We start from the raw sequence: 27,036 nt of genomic DNA, 5'->3' as shown, positions 1-27,036 counted from the left end.
AATCTACAATTACATCTCAAATAAAACAACAAGAACCATGGGTACTCTCCACCCAACCATAGACCTCCAAAGAGACCACCCCCAAGCTAGGGGAAAAAGGCTCAAACTTGGTTTCATTCCATTCTTACAATGCATACACATCACCTTATAGCACTTGAACAATTCTATCCCAAGTATATTGCATAATGGTCCGCTAATGGAACTATGAACATAAGGTGAAGGTTTCATTTTCCAATAGGTGACTTTCCATATAAAACAATATCTGCAATAAACAATTTCCATGCCTTTTTAGGGCTTTCACAAACCAAAAAATTCTATGCCCTTTCAGGGCTTTCACAATCATCCTTCAAATACACTACCATTAGCTATATCTTCCTTGGAGCCCATGCTCCATAAATTTCCTCTCTCCACCATACTTCCCTTATCACCCCCAAGCAAGATATGAATGATTATGGCATACAACGGAGCCCATACTCCAAGGTTCACAACTACATTTTCAAGCCCAACTAAACCCTTCACCTTGGACTTCTCTTCCCAAAGGGTGAGTGAAGTCCTCACAGGCATGAACAATGCTCATGTCAAAACAAAGAAAAAAAGTTAAGATCAAGGGAAAAATGCAACAATAAACATATCACAACATTTACAACACAACACAAAATTCATAGTTTTATTTCTACATGAACATAGATTTAACAATATTATGCAACTTCAATGAAAATAACGGCATGGGCACCAACCTTCAATCCAAGAAAAAAGGAAAATGATAGTTTTTGAAGAGCTCTCTTCCTTGGCCTTCTCCCTTCAAAACCCTAAGTGTCTCTAAACTTAGAGAGTGGGTTAACACTCTACTAGGTTGTCTGAGTCCACTAAAAAGACTCTCTCACTATCTTTCTTGGCAAAAAAATCAAGCCACTATCTCTTATACCCTTGTCCCTACCAAAATTGCTACTTTGAATAAGTGGAAAATGTGGGGATAAACTTATGGGACAACTCAAATTTATAATTGGTTGGAGAATGCATTGGTTAAGGAGTCCCTTAAGCTACCTTGGCACTAAAATGGTTCAATTTAGCCCCCTAACATGTTATGCCATCATATGGGTAGCTTATTTTCACCAAAAATGTCATTTTTGGACCACATTTTGACCCTTGAAACCCTCAAGTGTCAAGTTTGATTTCAAAATTCACATGATGGTGACCTATCCTACCATTTTATGAAGTGGTTTTACTTAGTCTTGTAAATGGAAATTAGTTTAAGGTTAAGTGGCTCAATGAACAAAACCTTGGGTGACATGTCATTAACACATAAATAATTATAAGTGTCAAGTAACGGACATTAAAATACATTACACATCACAATGAAATGTCTATAATGTATTCATGAATTTAAATTTACTACACACATGCAAACTCACATTTACAAAATAGACACATCTCAATGAGGCTTTGAATCTTCCAAAGATTCACCTTGCCTATGTCATGTTCACATGGGCTTGAGCCTTGGTTCCCTGTTAAACCCCATGGTTAAATTCCTGCACACTAAACTTGAGCATTAGTAGTCCAAGAAAATCATGTAAGAAATATGTAAATATGTGCACTAAATCATTATCACATTCAACATTAGGCTTGAATATTTCATCATTTCTAGTTAACTTTTTCTTTTTTAATATTTTCATGTAAAATATTTGAAACATTAAAATATCAATCCCTATATATCAATATTGATCTTTACTTAACATGATCTGAATAACATTTTGAATAACCTTATAATCTATTTTCTATCATAGTGATGAAATATTGAATCCATGACTATTAAGTCACCAAGCATGTGAATCAGGAGCTATTGTATATCATAATCTATCCTTTAACACTAATTTCCATTTAAACATTACCATTTGACATTTCACGAATTTTCACAATTTAGTTTCTATTAAAGCAATTGAAATAATTTAGAACATGAAATGGAATCATTAAATATTTCAATTAGGCCCTAATGTGCAAACATAAGTGCAAATCATCAAAATGTAGATATTAGAATGACATAACCCTACAGTCTCAAAATTGTATCAAAATATTGAATTAGAAGTATCATAATGCAAATAAGTCATCTATGCTAGGGTAGATCAAGTGACGCCTCACAACTCCAAGCATACCTCTTAAATACTCAAATATATCTTTAGGCAAAGGCTTGGTAAAGATATCTTCAATCTGATCTTTAGTACTTACATACTCCAATCTAATCTCATTTTTTGTTGTTTTCTCTCTCAACACATGATACTTAATTAATATGTGTTTAGTCTTAGAATGAAATATAGGATTCTTAGACATACTCGTTGTACTTGTGTTATCACAGTAAATAATAACTGGTTCTTCAATCTTAATTTTGATATCCTTCAACATTATCTTCATCCACATAATTTAATTATAGTTATTTACTACTGCAACATACTCTACCTTAGCTATACTTTGTGAAATTCAATCTTGCTCCTTGCTTAACCAAGAAACCAATCTTCCTCCAAGAAAGAATGTTCTGCCATTGGTTCTCTTTCTGTCATCAATACTACCTACCCAATCAACACCAGTATATGTGTGAAGTGTGAAGTCATTTGATCCATCATACCAAATTCCATAACTAGATGTCCCTTTAAAATATCTAAATATTCTCTTTACTACTAAAAAATGATATTCTTTAGGATCAGCTTGAAATGTGGCTACTATCCCAACTACATTTGCGATATCTAGTCTAGTGTGAGATAGATACTGCAAACCTCAAATGATCGATATATACTTCTTTTATTCTACTTTGGGTGTCTCATCTTTGTTGGTTAACTTATGATAGTTATCATGGGTGTACCAATAGGTTTATAACTTTCCAAACCAAACATTTTCAACTAGTATTTTAGGTACATACTTTGTGAGATGAATATGCCATCATTATTCTGCACAATCTGCAATCCTAGGAAAAACTTCATTTCACCTATCATGCTCATTTCAAATTAATTCTTCATATTTTTAGAAAAAAATTCACTAGCTTCATCATTGCCTCCAAAATAGTGTCATCAAGAAATATTACAATGATCAATAAACCATCTTCAAATTTTTTTAGATGCAAGTTATTGTCTATCGTACCTTTAGCAAATCCAAGTTTTTTCAAGTAACTATCCAACATCGCATACCAAGTTCTGATAGCTTTCTTAAAACTATAAAGAGATTTCTTTAATCTACATACCATGTCTTTGTCTTTTGATAAAGGAAAAACTTCGTGCTACTCAATATAGACCTCTTCTTCTAGTTCTCCATTTAGAAATGTAGACTTAACATCCATCTGAGAAACCTTGAAATTATTATTCACTACATAAGCTAGGAGCATCCTTACTACTTCCATTATTGCTATAGGTGCATATGTTTCCTCATAATCAATGCATTCATGTTGTGAATGGCCTTTACAAACAAGTCTGGCTTTATTTCTCACAACTTCTCCTTGCTCATTCATCTTATTCCTGAAAACCCATTTTGTTCTTGCCGAATTCTTGTTCTTTGGTCTAGGAACTAATTCCCATGTGTCATTCTTTACTATCTAATCCAATTATTCCTTCATTTCTTGGATCCAATGATTATCCTTGACTACTTCATCTACACTATTTGGTTCAACTTGAGATATCAAGCATATCTCCTCATTTACTTTGTTACTTGTCATTACTCCTTTGTCTTTACTTCCAATTATTTTCTCAGGAGGGTGATTCCTTTTCAAATTTCTATTAGGGGTAGGAGTTGACATCTCAACTCTTATCTCTTCTCTAAGTTTATATGACTTCTCTTATCCTTGTTCAAAAATTTGCACATCATTTTGCAAGCCATTGTTAGTCTTAAGGAAAACTTCAGCATTCTACCTAACAATTCTAGAGTTGTCCATTTCTGCATTTGAATTATAAACTATCATCTTTTCTTTGGTTCCAAACTTCTCATCAATCCTTACATTTTCACACTCAAATATTGTCTTTGTTCTATAGTTAAAGTATTTGTAAGCCTTACATTTCAAAGAGTAGCCAAGAAACATACCTTCATTTCTTCTTGGATCAAACTTACTAATGTCATCATCTCTCTTAATATAAAATTTTCTCTAAAATAGTATAAAATATTTGATTGATGGTGAATGTCCAAACCATAGTTCATAAGGTTTCTTGTCCATACTTTTTCTAATCTGTACTCTATTCAGAGTATACACTACTATATTCACTACTTCTCTCTAGAATGTTTTAGAATCATCATTCTCAAATAGAATTGCTCAAGATTCCTCTACTAAAGACTTATTTCTTTTCTTAGCAATCTCATTTTGTGTAGGTGTTCTAGGTATAGATAGTTGTCTTTTAATTCCATTTTCTTCACAGAATATGTTAAATTCTCTAGAGGTAAATTCTCCTCCTCTATCTAATCTTAACACTAGATTCATTCTCAACTCTATTATTAAATATCTTAAACTTCTCAAAAGCTTCATATTTCTTTTTAAGAAATGCTACCCACATCATTCTAGTGAAATCATCAACAAAAGTCATAAAATACCTTTCACCATATAATCCTTTTGTTCTAGCAGGACCACTCAGATCTATGTGAACAATCTCTAGCTTCTCTATGGTAGTGAACTTATTTCTAGGGAATGATAAATTCTTCTATTTAGCCAAAATACATTCCTTAGGCACAACATTAGTAGGCTTAACAATCTTTATTTGATAGCAAAAGTGCTACCAATATTTGCAATATTATCAAAGTTTATGTGGCAAAATATTATATGCAACAACCAATTGTTATCCACTTTAGCTACCAAACATTTCATCTCATTAGGATTCAATTGAGATGCATTACCTTTGGATCTACTGCTAGTTCCAATCATCATACCATTTTTGTCTTTGACAGTGCAGGTCTTCTCAGTAAACTATAATTGATAAGGTTTATCCACCAACTATCCAACACTCAACAAGTTATGTTTCAATCCATGAACAAAATAGACATCATTAGCTTTAGTTTTACCTTCAACAGTAATGGATCCAATTCCTATTATATGATAGGCGACACTATTTCCAACTATAAGAATACCTCCATCATGGTTCTTGAACTTAAAAAACTTATTCATAACGCCATTCATGTGATGTGAACAACCACTATCAATTATCCAATCAGATTTCTTTTCTACTTGTGTAACTTGAGCTCTTTCTTCTCTAATTTCTCTATCAAGATCATCTTACTTGATAGCCACAAATCCTAATTCATCATGTCTTTCACTTTGACATTTTTCATCAGATTCTTCATCTTCATTTGCATATAAACAATTTCTATCGTTATTTCTTCTTTTACTTTTTCTCTCTTTTAGGAAATTTAGATGCATAATGACCAAATTCATTATAAGTCCAACATATAAATATTTTATTACCATCTTTTCTCTTCTTACTAGAAGGGCTATTCCTTCCTCAATCTTCTTGTCTTCATCAACTTTACTATTACAATCAAAATATCCATGAGTACTTACAATTCTTATCAAATTAGGTCAAATGTTCAAAGCACTAAAAGTTATTTCTACTCTTTCAAGTTCTCTAGATTATCTAAGATCTACTTTTTCTAATTCTAATCTACCAAGCAAAGTTTCCTTGGTGAAATCCTTAGTGAAGGGCATCACAAGTCGTATCATCTAAGCGATAGGATTGAATGGTGGTGTCAAAATTTTCAAAATATTCCATATGCCTTCATCATAATCTTTAGTTCCACCATGACATCAGATTCTTACAACCATTTGTAATATTTTTCCAACATAACTTCTTACAGATTCATCTTCCATTATCTTAGCATCTTGATATGCACATATCCAACTTTGTCACCTTATTCTCTTAGCATGACCATCACCTTTGGAAGTAGATTCTAATGTTTTACAAATTTTATGAGATGTTTCAAGTGACTTTACTTGACTATATTCATTCTCTAGACTATATTACACATGAACATATCTCTTTCTTCTTCACTGCAATCTTCTATCTTTGTTTATTCAACAATTTTCTTCTTTCCTTTTCTTAAGATCCAATATCTTGGACCCATTCCCAATAGAAAAGTCTTCATATTCTCCTTCCAACTATCATAGTGTTAGTATGTATGCTAATGTTATGGGGGAGTATTGCAGAACATTGTTATGATGTATTTATAATTGTGTTTGTCATTGATGACAACATAATAATAAGTTTGTGAAAGACTAACAAAGCAGCTGACTAAGTAGAGGACAATACATTGTGTATATGCTTATGCATAGTTACTAGCACATACTACAACATGTATTTATCTCATGGGAAAGTGCGTAGAACTAAATTGACAGTGTACAGAAGATATTAATGATTTACAGAGAATCGCATGGAAATAGAGCATTGGAAAAATGGTTTCTATGATATGATTAATATATAGCATTGTATTTGGAATAAAGGGTTGTACAATTAATTAAAGGTAGTACACTAACTATTGATTATGTTAGCAAGTGCACAAGTACACCAGTCACACGTCTGAAAGTTTGGTTATAACTGTGAGCCGACGGGATTAATTAAATATGTTTTTCATTTAATTAACATATGGTAAAGTGTGAAGCTGACTCAAGGATTTAATATTGAGTATGGTATAAAGGAAAGATGTTTTTTGAATTTTAATTATGATGATTGAGATCAATGAGTAGAGAAGAGTTATGAATTAAGAAGCAACAGACCAAAGTGATTTGCTAATGCATGTAAGTGACCTTAAGGGTTACTAGTGATGGATACAAAGTTCCATATCTTATTGCATGATCTAAAGGGAAAGAAGTCCAAGGTAGTGGATAGAGAAAGAAGTAAAATATTTTTACACATCTATTATTCTAAAAGGAATAGCACTGAGATCAATTAGACAGTGGGTTCATTGATCTGATTCTAAAGCTATTTGGATAGTGGGCTCAACTACCTTCTATGACTCCTAACAGGGTTGGAATCTCCTAATAGGGATTCAAAGTCTCCTAACAAGGACTCTTTGTACTAAGTATTGTAATAGACACCTAATAGGATCTATCCTCTAACAAGGGATATTTATATTAGTACATCATTTTGTGGGTATCATTCCCACTAGAGTTTTCCCTCTGATCAAGGGTTTCCCTAGTTAACAGATCTGGTGTAATTGTCTATGCGCATTTATTTATGGTTACTGTTATATTTTGGTTGAATGGTTGAGATAGGTTTAAAAGGTTAAATCTTTATATAATTGATTCACCCCCCCACTCTAAGTTATATTGGTGAACTACTATTTCTAACAATTGGTATGAGAGCCTCAGGTCCCTTAAGGAAAGTTTTACAACTTTGGGAGATCTATGGAAAATTTGTTCAGGAAGGAAAGTCCTAGATTTGATGGCACAAACTACAATAGTTGGAAGGATAAAATGAAGACTCATCTCTTATGCATGGGTCTGAGATATTTTCTTATAACCAAGAAATCTAAAAACATTACTAAAGAAGACCTTCTTGAAACCTATACTGAGGAAAAGAGAGAAGTATTTATGTATAACATAAGGGCGAGAGAATAAAAATTGTTAGCACTACCTGAAAGTGAGTACAATTAGGTAAAATAACTCAAAACATCTCATGAAATTTTGAAAAATTTAGAGGCTAATTATGAGGGTGATACACATGCAAATAGGATTAGATTGTAAATCTTGTATTGTGCATTCCAAGATGCTAGAATGATGGAAGATGAATCTATAAGAAGCTATGTTGGCAGAATATCTGAGATAGTTGTAGGCATCACATCTCTTGATTGAAAGAAATTTGATGTTAAAGTGATATGGAAGATCTTGAAAAGCTTGACACCACCTTTCAAGATAGTAGCACAAATGATTCAATTGATGATACCCTATACTAACAATTTCACCAAAGAAACATTACTTGGTAGATTGGAAGTTGCAAAGTTTGATCTAAAACAATCTAGAAAATTAGCAAAAATTGAGACAATATGTAGTGCACTGAATATCAAACCTAGTTTAACAAGGAACACAAAAGCATAGGGAGAAATTGCTAGCAGCAACAAGTATATCGAGGAAAAGATCCAAGAGGGAGTATCTCTTCTTGTGGAAAGATAAAAAGATGGTAAAAATATCTTCAAATGTTGGACATGTAATCAATATGGTCATTATGCATCTAAGTTTCCTAAAAGAGAAAGAAAGTATAAGGGAAGGTTCGAGTATAGAAGATCTAGAATTTGTTTGTATGCTAATGAAGAAGAAGAAGAAGAAGAATCTAATCAAAACATGAGTGAAGATGAATTAGGGTTCATAGCTATAAAGGAGGAGGATCTTGATAGAGAAATTAGAGAAGAAAGTGCATTGATATCACAAGTTAAAAAGAAAAGTTGGATTATTGATAGTGGTTGTTCAAATCACATGACTGGTGATATGAGAAAATTTGTCAAATTTAGAAGCCATGATGGAGGAATTGTTAGAGTAGGGAACAATGCAACCTATCACATTACTAGAATTGGATCTATCACACTTGATGGAAAAACATATATTGATGATGTTTATTTTGTTGATAGACTGAAACATAACTTGTTAACTGTTGGATAGCTTATGGACAAATATTACCAATTGCAATTTGGTAATTACACATGCATTATAAAAAATATGGAAGGAAAACTAATTGGTACTGGAACAAGAACTAGAGGTAATGTATTTCAGTTAAATTCTATTGAAATAACATTCTTGGTAGCTAAGGTTGACAATAGTTGGTTGTGGCACTGAAGATTTTGTCAGATTAACTTTCATAACATTGTGAAAGCCAACAATACACTTGTTGTGAGAGATTTACCTAAGATCACTAAGCCTACTGACACTATTTGTAAGGATGTATCTTGGCTAAGTAGAAGAGAGTCTCATTTCCTCACAAGAAATTTTTTACTACAAAAAAGCTAGAATTGGTTCATATAGATCTTAAGTGGTCCTTCAAGAACTAGAGGATTCTATGCAGAAAGGTATTTTATAATTTTTGTTGATGATTTTACTAGAATGATGTGGGTAGTTTTTCTTAAGGAAAAATTAGAGGCATTTGAGAAATTCAATATATTCAAAAACAAAGTTGAGAATGAATATGGAATTAAAATTAAGAGTTTAAGATCCAATAGAGGAGGAGAATTCACTTCTAGAGAATTTAGTATCTATTGTGAAGAGCATGGTATTGGGAGACAACTATCCTCACCCCATACACCTGAGTAGAATGGGATTGTTGAAAGAAGAAACAAATCAACTGTTGAAGTAGCAAGAGCTATGTTATTCAAGAATGATATACAAAGAATCTTTTGGAGAGAAGCAGTCAATACAATAGTATACACACTGAATAGAGTGTAGATTAGAAAAGGTGTGGATAAAACACCCTGTGAGCTATGATTTGGTCACACACCATTAGTCAAGTAATTTAGGATATTTGGAAGCAAATGTTACATCAACAAAGATTATGATATTAGTAAGTTTGATCCAAGAAGTGATGAAGGTATGTTTTTTGGCTATTCATTAAAAAGTAAATCTTACAAATGTTTCAACTATAGAACAAAAACTATAGTAGAGTATGCAAATGTTAAAATTGATGAAAAGTTTGGCACCAAAGAAAAGATGATGAATTATAACTCTGATGGAGATGATTATTTTGGGATGACCCAAAAATGCAATGAATTATTTCTCAAAACTATCAATGACTTGTAGAATAATGTGCAAACTAAAGTAGCAAGAGAAGAACATAGCACAATACTTGAAATAAGAATTGAAACAACAAGTCCTACCCCAAATAGGAATTTGATAAGAAATCATCGTGTAGATCATATAATAGGAAGTAAAGAAAAGGAAGTAATAACAAGAAGCTGAATTAACGAAGAACTATGTCTAATATCTCAAGTAGAACCAAAAAATGTAGATGAGGCAATCAAAGATGATCATTGTGTAAAAGCAATCGAGGAAGAGCTTTAGCAGATAATTAAAAATGACACATAAGAATTCATTCCTAGACCAAAGGAAAAAATTGTGATTGGCACAAAATGGGTATTTAGAAATAAAATGAATGCATAGGGAGAAGTAATAAGAAACAAAGAAAGACTTGTATGTAAAGGTTACTCTCAGCAAGAAGGAATTGACTATGAGTAGACATATGCACCTATTGCAAGAATGGAAGTAGTCAGATGTTCCTAGCATATGCAAGAAACAAGAATTTTAAGGTATATTAGATGGATCTTAAGTTAGCATTCTTGAATGGAGAACTTGAAGAAGAAGTTTACATTGAGAAACCAAAGGGTTTTCCTTTGATAGAAGAGAAGGACATGGTTTGCAAATTAAAGAAAGCCTTTATGGATTAAGGCAAGAAACTAGAACCTAGAACCTAGTATGCAAGGTTAGATAAATAATTAGCAAAGCTTGAATTTGCTAAAGGAACAATAGATAGTAACTTGTTATTGAAAGAAATAGAAGATGGTTTGTTGATAATTATTGTATTTGTTGATGACATCATTTTTGGAGGAAATGATGAAAGCCAGTAACAAATTCTCAGAAGATATGAAGAATGAGTTGGAGATAAGCATGCTAAGAGAAATGAAATTCTTCTTAGGATTGCAAATTATTTAGAATAAAAAGATATCTTTATTTCTTGGACCAAGTATTTGAAAGATTTTCTGAAATGATTTGCTCTAGTAAATTGTAAACCTATTGGAACTCCTATGGTAACTGGTCACAAGTTATCAAGAAAGGATAAGACACCTACTGTTGAACAGAAGAAATATAGATCTATGATTGGAGGATTACAGTATCTGAATCATAGTAGACTAGATATAGCTAATGTAGTTGGAATTGTGGTAAGATTTCAAGCTAGTCCCAAAGAATATCACTATGCAAAAGTAAAGAGGATATTCAAATATTTGAAAGGAACATTTGATTATGGCATTAGGTACTATAGAATCAATGATTTCACTCTTTGAAATTATATAGATGTTGATTGGCCTAGAGATAGGGATGATAGAAAGAGCACTAGTGGAGGAGCATTCTTCCTTAGAGGAAGACTAGTTTCTCAGCTTAGCAAGAAGCAAGATTGTATCTCACAAGGTATTGCAATGGCAGAGTATGTTGCAACAAAAAACAATTGTAATCGAGTCATATGGATGAAGTAGATGATGAAGGATATTGAAATTACATTTAGAGAACCTTTTTATCATTTACTATGATAACAAAAGTACAATTAACATGTCTAAGAATCATGTTTTGCATTCTTAAACACATTATCATAAAATATCATATGTTGAGAGAGAAATTTGCTGAGAAAGAAATCAGACTGAAGTACATTAACACTAAGGAACAAATTGTAGATATTTTCAAAAAGGCCTTACCAAAGGATACATTTGAATACCTGAGAGGTATGCTTGGGGTTATGCCCCTGCCTAGTTCAGAATAGATGATGCAAAAGTGCATCAGTCTAGGCTATATAGCACCATTGTTAGACTGGATTGAATGTTGATGCTTCTCCTATGGGAGGGTATCTATGATGAATAGATTCAACAAGGACTCTTGGAAATTGATAATTGTTGTACAATGGTGTCTTTACACACTTGTGTTGTTTATAGAGTTATATGCAAACCGCTGAGTAGACCAAGAGTGGGGAATGAGAATGCTCATCAAGATACCCAAGTCTCCAACCAAGATTCATCTAAGAACAATCTCCTCTCAAGTCCATATCAGGTGACTGCCCCTCAAACTTCCTGCTGAAACTATCAACCATCCCAAGAAATACTTCTCTAATCCAAGAGAAATCAGCGTCACCACCGTCTCTAAGTATCCATGAGCACCTGTAACCAATCAATCCATGCCAACTCCAAATGCAACATAGCAATATCATGAAGTATCCAGCTTATGATCAATGTACTCAATACCAAGAAACTAAACCAAGATCAATGTCAAAGTTCCAACCATGGCCTCAGGAACATAAACATGACAACATGATCTTACCATCTCAACCAAAGAGATAACATGCTCAGTTTGAACATACCATAACATGTCACAACTCTAAACATGTATCAAGAGTATACCATGACATAATAATGAAACCATCCTCATACCAAGGATAACATGCCAAATAAAAGCATAAACCACACCTTTGCCAAGAACCCTGTAAGTCTTCAAGATGCAACCATCTCCATACACCACGAAGAAAAACATCTCCATATACCAGGAAGAACCATCTCCACATACCATGAAGATAACCAAGAACTCCATGAGTCCTCAAGATCTAACCATCTTCAAACACCATGAAGATAACAAGTGCACCATGCAAATGTCAAAGACGCTTCTGCAGCAACAAGATATAAGCAAAAGCTCCAACATCTGCAAACACTCAATAAATATATCAATGCCAAAAACTTCCACTCAACTGTGGTACCAAGTCACCTATAACATCATAAAATCCATCTTCTCCAAACCAAGAAGATATAAACCAAACCAGAAACTAATCCTGCACTGTCACCCCATCACTATCACAAGCTCCCACTAAACTCTGTATCCAAGCTATCCATGACATATGATGAACAAATCCATCCTCTAACCATGAGAATCAACCAAGGCATCAAACCATCAAAGAACTCAAAGTGCACATCATGAGCTCCTCAAAAGAAAACCAAATAACCATGATCCTCAACCAAGAAGATATACCACCATAACTAAATAAAAAATCCAAGCTAATGAACATCAAGGATGTACCTGTATAACTAATCATGTCATGTCAAAATCCATGACACCATGATCACATCCATGAACGGAGCATCTATCTCTCAAAGTGTCCAACCTGTCAGCATAGTCAACCACAATCCTCCACCATGACTGTACCTGGTAAAAACATCTCATCCCTTCTACATGAAGAAATCAGAAAATCATGTGACTTAAGGCATAGACAACCCAAATCCAAGCCACCAATCTGAATATGCATCAATAATGATAGATCAATGGACAAAGACAACCCATAACCAAGCCATAAATGCAACCTGTAAGTATAGACCGCTTACAACACTGCACAACTTGTAGACCCAATAAGTCATCATGCATATCCAAACCAAACAATGATAACCATATCATCATTAGACCAAACTGATATATAAACTGAGTATACAATGACATCAAAACTTAAATGTCCAGTGCCATAAACTCATAATGTTACCATAGTCAAAATATATCTATAAACTATTTAGATCAATATATCAAAAAATAAATCATGCCAAACCTACACCAAATTTAAACCAATGTGTTGAGCTCTCTAAGAGCTTTCTGTTGACTACTCAAAGTACAAAATCCGACTCCGTATGCCCAAGTTATGCCATAATCCGTGCATAAAATAAACAACATCTGATTATAGAGCTCTTAAAACCTAACAAAATTTCAAAATCATAAAACTAAACCTACACCATCTTGTAGTGCTCTGAATTAGCTTTCTAACACCTATAAGAACTCTGAAATTTGATATTCTGAGAGAAAGTTATGGCCGTTTTACTAAGACAGTCTTTTTAGCATTTTCAGTACGATTTTTCATTTTTTAATTTTTTCAATGACGAAAATTCTGACCGGATTAAATTTGACGGCCATCATGGGCTGAAACCAAAAAAAATTTTCATTTCCTCTTAACATGGCCAAACTAGGGCATAATATATATCAAAATTTATAGAAATGTCGACCCGGATCCAATGGTGAGGTCTGTTTTTACCCAAGAGGTCATTTCTGCAAGCTACCCCCCAAAACCCTCATTTAAATGAAACATCCAAAAAAATCTTTTTGTCCAACAATTTCACATGCCCAAATCTTTTAACATCCCATCATAATAGAAAACCCAAAAACTCTTAGATTTGCAATAAATCATTCATATATCTTGCCCTTTTCTTTTATCCTCTCATGCATTCCCATGGATTCAATCTAGGGTTACAATAATAAAACCATAGCTCTGATACCACTTGTAAGGAAACTTGGCAACAAAGAATATAACCATTTCCACATAACCCATAATAAATCTGAAATAAACACAGAATTAAAATCCACATGCAAGAGAATAGACAACATACCCACAAAATTGTGACACAAGATATACCCTGAGAAACCCTCATTGACGGAAAAACCCAACCTCCAAAAGCATCCATCACCATGTATGATTCAGCAAAGATACCATTGCCATACAACCATGGAAGCCTTCATGGCCATAGCCACAACCGAGCAAACTATGTGAACAAGCATGAATCCACACATCCCATGCCATGCTTCCAACCTTCACAAATGCTCCCTTGGCTAACCTGTCAAGCCTTGTCCTTCTCCACTCTTGTCTTTTGTCTTCTCCTTGTCACTCTTACTCACTCTACAACAACTACCCTTGTGGCTGCTTATATAGTAGCAAGTCTCACAAAATCACCAAGTGGTATTACATAAACCATGTGCTAAAAATCATGTGCTACCTAACCCATTGACCCCCCATTTAATATTGGGCATTTAATTCTTTTCCCCAATATTAAATAATTACATGAAATATTATCACAATGTTACAATACAACTCATCAAAAAATATTCCATGAGAATCTTTACATGTTGCACATCCATCTAGGTGCAACATTACATAATAAAATAAAATAATAAAATAACAATATTATGCAATGTGTGCAACAACCATTATCTCAACAATCTCCCACTTGTTGTATACATTGCATAGGGTCAATCCGTAGCCACATAAATGAACAAGGGAACAATCCCTCCCAGCACATCCACCATCATGGATCAAAATAAATCAAGTGCTCCATCCTGGTACCCACAACAAAATCAAAGTATCCAGCATCTCAAACATGAATGATCTCACCTCCTATTATGCCACTCCCACTGGACATACATAGAAGCCATCCAAAGAGAAAACCACCCAACCTGTCACATTAAAAGATCATAAAATTATGTACCAACTAAAATTTCAAGCACAAAAAACCTGATCCAAAGGTAATCACATTTATCCGTAGTTGTCAAAATATCCATAGCTGAAATAGCACCCACAGCAAAGTGCCAAACCCATCCAACTATCCATACCTCAAAGGTATATCAAGTGAATCTTATATCACTGACATATCCAATCTGTAGCCTGCAATCACAAGCCTCAAGAGCAATACTTACCACAGATATACCAAGAAGCTCCCACTGCAAAAAAAAATGTCAAATCTATAACCAATCCACTCACAACATCTCAAAGAAGTGAATCCATGTAGTATCAAGGACATCCACAATACATCAACTAATATCCTGCAAGAACAACTCTCATAACAAGTCTACAATGCTCTCCCAAGTTCACCACAACCAACAAGGGAAAGAGAAAAAAATAACCATGTCATCTCTCACATGACATACATGAGCAGAAACTAGTGATCACAATCTCTAACCAATCTCAAATCCAATGTAGGAAAAAAATTGAACATCCAAGAAGATAACCAAGACCAGAGAAACCATGCAAATCATAACCTGTATCATGTCCATCTACACACACCTCTAGATGTAAACTGTGCAAGTATGATCTCCTCCATAAAACCCCAACAAGAAGCCTCAACAACACCCAAACCATACCATATAACTAATCATGGATGTAAGCCTCTCACAAGAAGATCAAACTCAATAAACCCATTCCTAAACCAAAGAATATGCCCAATATAAAACCATTTCCCAAACTCAACCAGCATAACAACATATGCACATGGAGATAACCAATGGTAAACCATCTTTCAAATGAACCCTTCAGAACTAACTCATGTACCATAGCTCAAGATTCATATCCATGAAAGATAAGCATAAATATAATGCAACTGAGAGAAAATAATGGGCTATACCTCTCAAGTAGCAAACCGCCGAGTAGACCAAGAGTGGAGAATGAGAATGCTCATCAAGATACCCAAGTCTCCAACCAAGATTCATCTAAGAACAATCTCCTCTCAAGTCCATATCAGGTGACTACCCCTCAGACTTCCTGCTGAAATCATCAATTGTCCCAACAAATACTTCTCTAATCCAATAGAAATCAGCGTCACCACCGTCTCTAAGTATCCATGAGCACTTGTAACCATTCAATCCATGCCAACTCCAAATGCAACATAGCAATATCATGAAGTATCCAGCTTATGGTCAATGTACTCAATACCAAGAAACTAAACCAAGATCAATGTCAAAGTTCCAACCATGGCCTCAGGAACATAAACATGACAACATGATCTTACCATCTCAACCAAAGAGATAACATGCTCCATATGAACATACTATAACATGTCACAACTCTAAACACATATCAAGAGTATACCATGACATAATAATGAAACCATCCTTATACCAAGGATAAAATGCCAAATAAAAGCATAAACCACACCTTTGCCAAGAACCCTGTGAGTCTTCAAGATGCAACCATCTCCATACACCACGAAAAAAAACATCTCCATATACCAGGAAGAACCATCTCCACATACCATGTAGATAACCAAGAACTCCATGAGTCCTCAAGATCTAACCATCTTCAAACACCATGAAGATAACAAGTGCACCATGCAAATGTCAAAGACGCTTCTGCAGCAACAGGATCTAAGACAAACCTCCAACATCTGCAAACACTCAATAAATATATCAATGAAAACAACTCCCACTGAACTGTGGTACCAAGTCACCTATGACATCATAAAATCCATCTTCTGCAAACCAAGAAGATATAAACTAAACAAGAAACTAGTCTTTCACTGTCACAAGCTCCCACTAAACTGTGTATCCAAGCTATCCATGACATATGATGAAAAAATCCATCCTCTAACCATGAGAATCAACCAAGGCATCAAACCATCAAAGAACTCAAAGTGCACATCATGAGCTCCTCAAAAGAAAACCAAATAACCATGATCCTCAACCAAGAAGATATACCACCATAACTAAATCAAAAATCTAAGCTAATTAACATCAAGGATGTACCTGTATAACCAATCATGTCATGTCAAAATTCATGACACCATGATCACATCCATGAACGGAGCATCTATCTCTCAAAGTGTCCAACCTGTCAGCATAGTCAACCACAATCCTCCACCATGATTGTACCTGGCAAACACATCTCATCCCTTCTACATGAAGAAATTAGAAAATCATGTGACTTAGGGCATAGACAACCCAAATCCAAGCCACCAATCTGAATATGCATCAATAATGAAAGATCAATGGGCAAAGACAACTCATAACCAAGCCATAAATGCAACCTATAAGTATAGACCGCTTACAACACTACACAACTTGGAGACCCAACAAGTCATCATGCATATCCAAACCAAACACTGATAACCATATCATCATGAGACCAAACTGAAATATGAACTAAGTATACAATGATATCAAAACTTAAATATCCAATGCCATAAACTGACAATGTTACCATAGCCAAAATATATCTATAAACTATTTAGATCAATATATCAACAAATAAATCATGCCAAACTTACACCAAATCTAAACCAATGTGTAGAGCTCTTCAAACTCTTTCTATTGACTACTCGAAGTTCAAAATTCGACTCCGTATGCCCAAGTTATGCCCTAATCCGTACTCAAAATAAACAACATCTGAACTTAGGGCTCTTAAAACCTAACAAAATTTCAAAATCATTGAACTACACCTACACCATCTTGTAGTGCTCTGAAATAGCTTTCCAACGCCTATAAGAACTCTAAAATCTGATATTCTGGGAGAAAGTTATGGCCATTTTACTAAGACAGTCTTTTTACACTTTTCAGTACGATTTTTCATTTTTAAATTTTTTCAGTGACGAAAATTCTGACGGGATTAAATTTGATGGCCATCATGGGCTGAAACCAAAAAAATCTTTCATTTCCTCTTAGCATGGCCAAACTAGGGCATAATATATATCAAAATTTATAGAAATGTCGACCTGGATCCAATGGTGAGGTCTGTTTTTACCCAGGAAGTCATTTCTGCAAGCTACCCCCCAAAACCCTCATTTAAATGAAACATCCAAAATAATCTTTTTGTTCAACAATTTCACATGCCCAAATATTTTAACATCCCATCATAACAGCAAACTCAAAAACCCTCAAATTTGCAATAAATCATTCATATATCTTGTCCTTTTCTTTTATCCTCTCATGCATTCTCATGGATTCAATTTAGGGTTACAATAATAAAACCATAGCTCTTATACCACTTGTAAGGAAACTTGGCAACAAAGAATATAACTATTTCCACATAACCATAATAAATCTGAAATAAATATAGAATTAAAATCCACATGCAAGAGAATAGACAACATACTCACAAAATTGTGACACAAGATATACCCTAGGAAACCCTCATTGAGGGAAAAACCCAACCTCCAAAAGCATCCATCACCATGTATTATTCAGCAAAGATACCATTGCCATACAACCATGGAAGCCTTCATGGCCATAGCCATAACCGAGCAAACTATGTGAACAAGCATGAATCCACACATCCCATGCCATGCTTCCAACCTTCACAAATGCTCCCTTGGCTAACCTGTCAAGCATTGTCCTGCTCAACTCTTGCCTTTTGTCTTCTCCTTGTCACTCTTACTCACTCTACATAAACTACCCTTGTGGCTGCTTATATAGTAGCAAGTCCTACAAAACCACCAAGTGGTATTACATAAACCATGTGCTACCTAACCCATTGACCCCACATTTAATATTTGGCATTTAATTCTTTTTCTCAATATTAAATAATTACATGAAATATTATCACAATGTTACAATACAACTCATCAAAAAATATTCTATGGGAATCTTTACATGTTGCACATCCATCTAGGTGCAATATTACACAATAAAATAAAATAATAAAATAACAATATTATGCAATGTGTGCAACACCCATTATCTCAACAATCTCCCACTTGTTGTATACATTGCATAGGGTCAATCCGTAGCCACATAAATGAACAAGGGAACAATCCCTCCCAGCACATCCACCATCATGGATCAAAATACACCAAGTGCTCCATCCTGGTACCCGCAACAAAATCAAAGTATCCAGCATCTCAAACATGAATGATCTCACCTCCTATTATGCCACTCCCACTGGACATACATAGAAGCCATCCAAAGAGAAAACCACCCAACCTATCGCATTAGAAGATCATAAAATTCTGTACCAACTAAAATTTCAAGCACAAAAAACTTGATCCAAAAGAAATCATATGTATCCGTAGTTGTCAAAATATCTATAGCTGAAATAGCACCCATAGAAAAGTGCCAAACCCATCCAACTATCCATACCTCAAAGGTATAACAAGTGAATCTTATATCACTGACATATCCAATCTGTAACCTGCAATCACAAGCCTCAAGAGCAATACCTGCCACATATATATCAAGAAGCTCCCACTGCAAAAGATAATGTCAAATCTATAACCAATCCACTCACAACATCTCAAAGAAGTGAATCCATGTAGTATCAAGGACATCTACAATACATCAACTAATATCCTGCAAGAACAACTCTCATAACAAGTCTCCAATGCTCTCCCAAGTTCACCACAACCAACAAAGGAAAGAGAAAAAAACAACCATGTCATCTCTCACATGACATACATGAGCACAAACCAATGATCACAATCTCTAACCAATCTCAAATCGAATATAGGAAAAAAATTGAACATCCAAGAAGATAACCAAAACCAGAGAAACCATGCAAATCATAACCTGTATCATGTCCATCTACACACACCTCTAGATGTAAACTATGCAAGTATGATCTCCTCCATAAAACCCCAACAAGAAGCCTCAACAACACCCAAATCATACCATATAATTAATCATAGATGTAAGCCTCTCACAAGAAGATCAAACTCAATAAACCCATTCCTAAACCAAGGAATATGCCCAATATAAAACCATCTCCCAAACTCAATCAGCATAACAATATATGCACATGAAGATAACCAATGCTAAACCATCTCTCAAATGAACCCTCCAGAACTAACTCATGTACCATAGCTCAAGATCCATATCCATGAAGGACAAGCATAAATATAATGCAACTGAGAGAAAATAATGGGCTATACCTCTCAAGTAGCAAACCACCGAGTAGACCAAGAGTGGGGAATGAGAATGCTCATAAGATACCCAAGTCTCCAACCAAGATTCATGTAAGAACAATCTCCTCTCAAGTCCATATCAGGTGACTGCCCCTCAGACTTCCTACTGAAACCATCAACCGTCCTAACAAATACTTCTTTAATCCAAGAGAAATCAGCATCACTACCGTCTCTAAGTATCCATGAGCACCTATAACCAATCAATCCATGCCAACTCCAAATGCAACATAGCAATATCATGAAGTATCCAGCTTATGATCAATGTACTCAATACCAAGAAACTAAACCAAGATCAATGTCAAAGTTCCAACCATGGCCTCAGGAAAATAAACATGACAACATGATCTTACCATCTCAACCAAAGAGATAACATGCTCCATATGAACATACCATAACATGTCACAACTCTAAACACATATCAAGAGTATACCATGACATAATAATGAAACCATCCTCATACCAAGGATAACATGCCAAATAAAAGCATAAACCACACCTTTTCCAAGAACCCTGTGAGTCTTCAAAATGCAACCATCTCCATACACCACGAAGAAAAACATCTCCATATACCAGGAAGAACCATCTCCACATACCATGAAGATAACCAAGAACTCCATGAGTCCTCAAGATCTAACCATCTTCAAACACCATGAAGATAACAAGTGCACCATGCAAATGTCAAAGATGTTTCTGCAGCAACAGGATCTAAGACAAACCTCCAACATCTGCAAACACTCAATAAATATATCAATGCCAACAACTCTCACTGAACTATGGTACTTAGTTACCTATGACATCATAAAATCCATCTTCTCCAAACCAAGAAGATATAAACCAAACCAGAAACTAATCCTGCACTGTCACCCCATCACTGTCACAAGCTCTCACTAAACTGTGTATCCAAGCTATCCATGACATATGATGAACAAATCCATCCTCTAACCATGAGAATCAACCAAGGCATCAAACCATCAAAGAACTCAAAGTGCACATCATGAGCTCCTCAAAAGAAAACCAAATAACCATGATCCTCAACCAAGAAGATATACTGTAGACACCTAAAAATTCTTTAAAAAATAAAGTATTTTTATTTTTTGAAAAAATCCCTGATGACATCATCATTTATTAATTAATTATTTAATTAATTAATTAATTAATTTTTATGCCATTAAATCCCTTTATCCTAATTAAAAATATTTAATTAAGGAATCCCTCTCAAAAATGTTTAAATCTTATTTAAACATTATTTCCTTATTTATTAATTATTTAATTAATAAATTGACCAAAAAATACAAAATAAATTAAAAAAATTATTTTTTGCCCAAAACTTGGCCAATTTTCTTATGACCAATAACCTCTTCCAAAATCTTCTAATCCATCTTTAATTTCGATTAAAGGCTAATCCTATCATTTCCTACCCCTAACCCCAACTCAAAATATTTAATTTAAAATTAAATATTAATCCTCATGTTTATTTAAAAAGTTTTAATAAATATATCCTCAACCCAAACCCTTGAAATAAATAAAACTTTATTTATTTTCTAAAAATCTAATTTATCCTCAGAAGTTCTAGACTCTTCTAGAAAGTCTTCATCCTCATCCTAGGAAATTCTAGACTATTCTAGAAAGTCTTTATCCTCATCTAAAATCTAGACTCTTCTAGAAGATGTCTTTAAACCTAATCCTAATCCCCTCCTAACCTTGTCACATTCCCTAAACATGAGTTAAAACTTCCTAACCCAAGCCAAAGTTAACAAATATCTCCTCCTTCACCCACCCTCATTAAATGCCATCCACTTGCCTATCCCTAAGCTAATCCTAAACCATCCTAATCCATCATTTAAATCATTTGCACAAGCCTAAGCAAGCTTAAAACTTTCCTAGTCAAGTCCAAGTCGAAATTGCTCTCATCACCCTCAAAATATCTCAACCATAAAACTTTATGAAGTCCACTAGGTCATAAATGACTCTTACAAGCCCTTTTATTGCTCTTACAATTTATTATGAGGGTCTTTATGAAGATTTTATCCCTTGAGCCTCCTTTGTTGACTCATCCTTCCCCTTTCCTCCATCCTCTCACCATGTGACATGTGTCACTCCTTAATTGGCTATAAGGAAGCACAATCCATGTGCTCTCCTCTCATGCAATCTGAGCCCTCCATAAGCTTTTTCCCATCCTTGCATCTTAGCCCTCAATACCTCAAGCCTCTTGCCTATAAATTGGATCCTTCCCCTTTGCAAAATAACACAATCCATGAAGTAAAGTTATAATGCTATTTTGAGAGCCAAATCCATACTAAAGCCATCTATCCACACCAAAAATCCACAATCATCCATTGAAGCCTTTGGAAGCATATTGAGCATACATCCTATCCATTTAGATAAAGCTACTCAACAAGAGAGCTTCTTATTGAGAGAGTCCATTAATGGCTCATATTCTCAATTGAGAGCTCATCTTAGTCTATCTTGAAGTTTATGAATTTTGTTTAGTTTGTTGAAGCTTTATTTAAATTTGGTTTCTATTAGCATACTAACATTGCTCATATACATTTTGGCACGCTCGGTGGGACCTCGCATGGGTCATCTTCATTAGCTTTTTTAGTCAAGTTTTGTATGTTATTTGCTGATTTTGGCTAATTTTACTTATTTTTGTGATTGGTAGGATTGTATAAATTGGTTTTGTAGGTCCACATGAGCATGAAGAAGACAAAGGAACTCATAATCTATCTCATAGTGTTTGCAGATTTTGCAAGCTTATAGGTGGACAAAGAACTTGAAATTCTTCTTCCTCTTCTTGTCTATATTCTTCTTATTCGATCTACTTCTTCTTCTTCTTCTTGTGGGAGATCTTGGCCTTTTTTTTTTTAAGGAAGCAAAATCATACACACTTCTTTTTAGTGCTTAAAATGAACCTCCAAATCATACTTAAATCCATTGAAAAATTAAAAATTTGCAAAAAAAGAAAAAATCTTTTAACAAGTGAAACTACACCAATCTAATCATTTGCATCCTTGCAACATCAAGGTTTTAGATGCATTCATGCAAAATTAGGAACACTTCATTTTTGGGAATTTAAAAAGAACTTCAAGTTTCCATTTCAAAAGGTTCAAAATCAACACTAAGTGCACACTAAAGTTCTTTTAAAAATCTCATGAAAACTAAGAATCCTAAATGGTTGCCAAAATTGTCCTAAAAAGCTTTGTTATTTGTTCCAAACAAATGTCTTGTTGCAAAGTCTTGAATATTTCTTAGGTTTTTTATGCATCAAAATAATCTAGGAATATCATTTTTGGGCTTAAAACATGCAAACTAGAACACAAAATCTTGAATGAAAAGCAAAGTCCAAAGAGTCATTTTCACTTTTGAGTCCAAAAACAATCTTGAATGATCTAAGGTTAAAACAAAGCACTTCAAAAATTTTAAAACAACACACAAAATCTCAATCTTGAATGCTCAAAGGAAAAAACTTGAATATTTAAATCACTTGTCTTTGAATGCATGTTGCTAAACACACTCTTGAATGCCATGGATTAAAATCAAATTTTCCTTGAATGCACATTAATCTCGCTCACACTTCATTTGGGCGTAAAAATTGGACAAATCTTGACGTGGAGGGCCTCTGGGTGCGCGCTTGAAATTGAATCTCACACACCTTTGTTTTGGGCTTAAAATAAACTCACACTCAATCTTGAATGCTTTAAAGAAAAATCAATTGATACTTGACGTGGAGGGCCTCCAGGTGCACGGGTTTACCTTCTTGTTGACCCTAACTCTTCTTCTTGTTCGCATTCTTCGATCAATTTTATTTTTGTCGACGCTTCAAAATTGGAATAAACATTGTATCTTAAACATGAGTGCTTGCAAAGTCTAGATCAAAAAACTTAAGCATCAGTTGGTAAAAGAACAAGCATGTTTTTTTAGCCCAAGATCATCCAAGTCTTCTCTCTCCTTATCGTCTTTCGAGGCCATCTTGGGTGCATAAGATTAGGATCCAAAATCTTATCTTAGCTTTTTAGGAGGCCTGCTTGGGGATTCCATCACCCCTTGAGATGACCTCAACTCCAGCATTCCGGTGGAGTATAAAGATCGGGAGGTGAATCCAAAGACACCTCTCTTGGGATCAAAATTTTGTCACTCGGGCTAAGCCTCAAGGAACTTTATACCCTTGAGAAGTGAAAGAGGAGAAGTGGGTTACCGCTCCTCTCGGCTGTGTGACATCTTTTTGGTTTCATCTACAGATTTGGGCCTCACCTACCTTGCGTATATCGAGGACTCCCTAGCTAAACCAAATTTCATCCTTGTAGAAAGCTTCCTAAGATGTTGGTGTGTTTGATGTGCTTGGTCAAAACTTTTGTCTGCTTGTTTGTTCATAGCTTTTGAATGAATGTTTTCCAATTTTGGTCGAAATTCCAGAAAAGCAAAAATCTCCCAACTCAAGGCATACTTAGCGTAGTCACTGCCTTATCAGAAAATCATCCAAGCTTCCCCGATGCAACCAAATCTATCTAGTTCTTTGCCTTAGAACAATCCCAAATCCAAAGTCCATCCAAATCATCCCCCTAGCCAGCTAGCAACCTAATCCAAAATCACCCAAGCCTTTAAAGAGTTGTTGTCACTTTTCCAAAATTTGCTATTCAATCAATCTATCCTACCAATCAACCAATCTCACCAAGGTTATACCTCTGACAGAGCATTGTCTAGGGTAATCTAGCTTTTTCACTTGCATCCCTCATCACCTTGAGCTAAAGGTTGGGATCCACAAGTGGTCAATCTCATGTCATGCCCATAGGATCATTAGTCTATCCTCAAGTTGACACAGCCACCACCAAATCCAGCGCATAGGAAAGCAAAACTCTCACTTTTTGACAACATGCCCTTGAAGTCTTCCATCCACAAGAAAGCCAAAAATCTCCAGCCAATCCTCCTTAGGTCTGTCATGCAACTTTGACTGTCCCTAGGAAATCTTTCATCAGCCAATCCAAAATTTGTGCTTAACCCAAATCCAACCATGAGCTTCCATGTTCATCCATACGCAAGACCCCATCCCCATCAAACTCATCATCAAAGCATGAAGTACCAATCCTATCATGATGTGTTTGGTCCCATTGTCCTTGCTCCCGCCACCTCCTATTTCAATGATGATGAAAATCTTGTTGACTATGATGGGTATATTGAAAGCCTTAGAAACATTCCCCCAAGCATCCCCCAAAATCCAAGAGTTATTCCAAACTATCTAGTCATGCCATCTGATATTCCAGCTTCCCCTCTATCACCCCATCAACCAAGCTTCCAATCTTCCACCCCCATCACACTAGCTATTCCTGTCAATCCACCTCCACCTTTGACACACGAGTCTCCAAGGAATCTCCTAGAGGAAATACAAGAAAAGTTGCCTCCAACAGTCGATAAGCCATGTCATCTAATCCAACCATGTGAAGTAGTCAGTGATGAAGCTTCCCCATCTATAATATCACCTCCATCTCCCATAGCTATCATCCCCATACCATCCATCAAATTGCTTAAAATCCTTCCACTTCCCGCAAGCATCAAAATCCCACCACCTATCAAATCCTTCCAAATCCTATCCACATCGCCTCCAAGCATTTACAAAATCTCTCGTAATGACCCTTATGCATCCATCTTCTACTCACCCATCTCCACTACTGAATCTCCCATCTATCCATCCACTGCCTTTGAAGAATCCATCCCTTCACCTCCTATCGCACCATCCACTCCAAACCAATCCTATCAAGATCCTGCCCAAAAGCATGTTGACATCCCCTAAAGCATAAATGAAGATATCATCATACCATGTCTTCCATCCATAGTGCAGTCACCATCTCCTCCATCTCCAAAACCTCAAGCCATATCTCCTCCACTACAAGATATCTTGTCATCCCACCAGCTACATCAAGATCCTATCCTTCCATCTCCCCCGCTCCATGCTTCCATCTTACCACCTATCCAAGCTATTCCACCATCTATAATCTACCCTCTTGGTTCACTTACGTTCACCCATGGTGGCCCTCTCTCAGCAGAAGAATTAAGAACAGTATCTCCCCATTGCAATACACCTAATAAATCACTTCTACCATTTCCTGCAAGCAAAAAGTTTCCTCAGCTTGTTCAAATGCTCAATCAATGGCATTATCAAGGTCAAGGTTTAGGACCACAAGAGCAAGGAATCAGAGAGCCTATTATTGCACAAAAAATTTTAGGATTTCATGGTCTTGGATATGTATCCAAAGGCTCACCATCTAAAGGTGTTGGTACACCACACCCCCAAACCAAGCCTATCTCCAAGCCCACCATGCCAGCCTCCCATCACTCCTTCAAGAAATCTTATGTCATTCCCCCTCCACCATCTTTGCAACCCAAAACAACCTACCATATCCCCCCTTCATCCGCTAAATCCATTTTGGGTCCCTATGTCCCAAAATCTACCATCCTCCATCCTCCTATCAGCCATCATAAAAATCCTATTCAATACATTTCTATGCAAGATCAACAAAGGCACATATCAGGGCACATCATCCATCATCATCCCCCTACATGCTCTTTCATATCCTCTCCATCTCACAAAGCTTCTTCTAACCATCTTCCCAAAGCTTACCACAGCAATGTGAATGCCAACTTCAAAATGCATAAAGCTAAAAATCCACATCCTAGGCAATCATATGTCTATTCTAAAAGACATACTCCAAAAAGGCAAAATTCAATCAAAGAATGCAAAACAATGCAAAAGCCTATGAAAAGAAAATCCAAAACCATGTGGATCCCCAAGAAAAAAGTTGAAACCCAATGCATAATGGCATCCACCATTGCTAATCCCCCATCTAGTGACTCATGTCCCCCATCTCCTAACTCCATCTTGGGTGC

The sequence above is a fragment of the Cupressus sempervirens genome, chromosome 2 (genome assembly GCF_028749045.1).
Source record: "Cupressus sempervirens isolate cs-2001-9-10 chromosome 2, ASM2874904v1, whole genome shotgun sequence".
Taxonomy (NCBI): Eukaryota; Viridiplantae; Streptophyta; class Pinopsida; order Cupressales; family Cupressaceae; genus Cupressus; species Cupressus sempervirens.
This window is presented reverse-complemented; position numbering follows the sequence as displayed.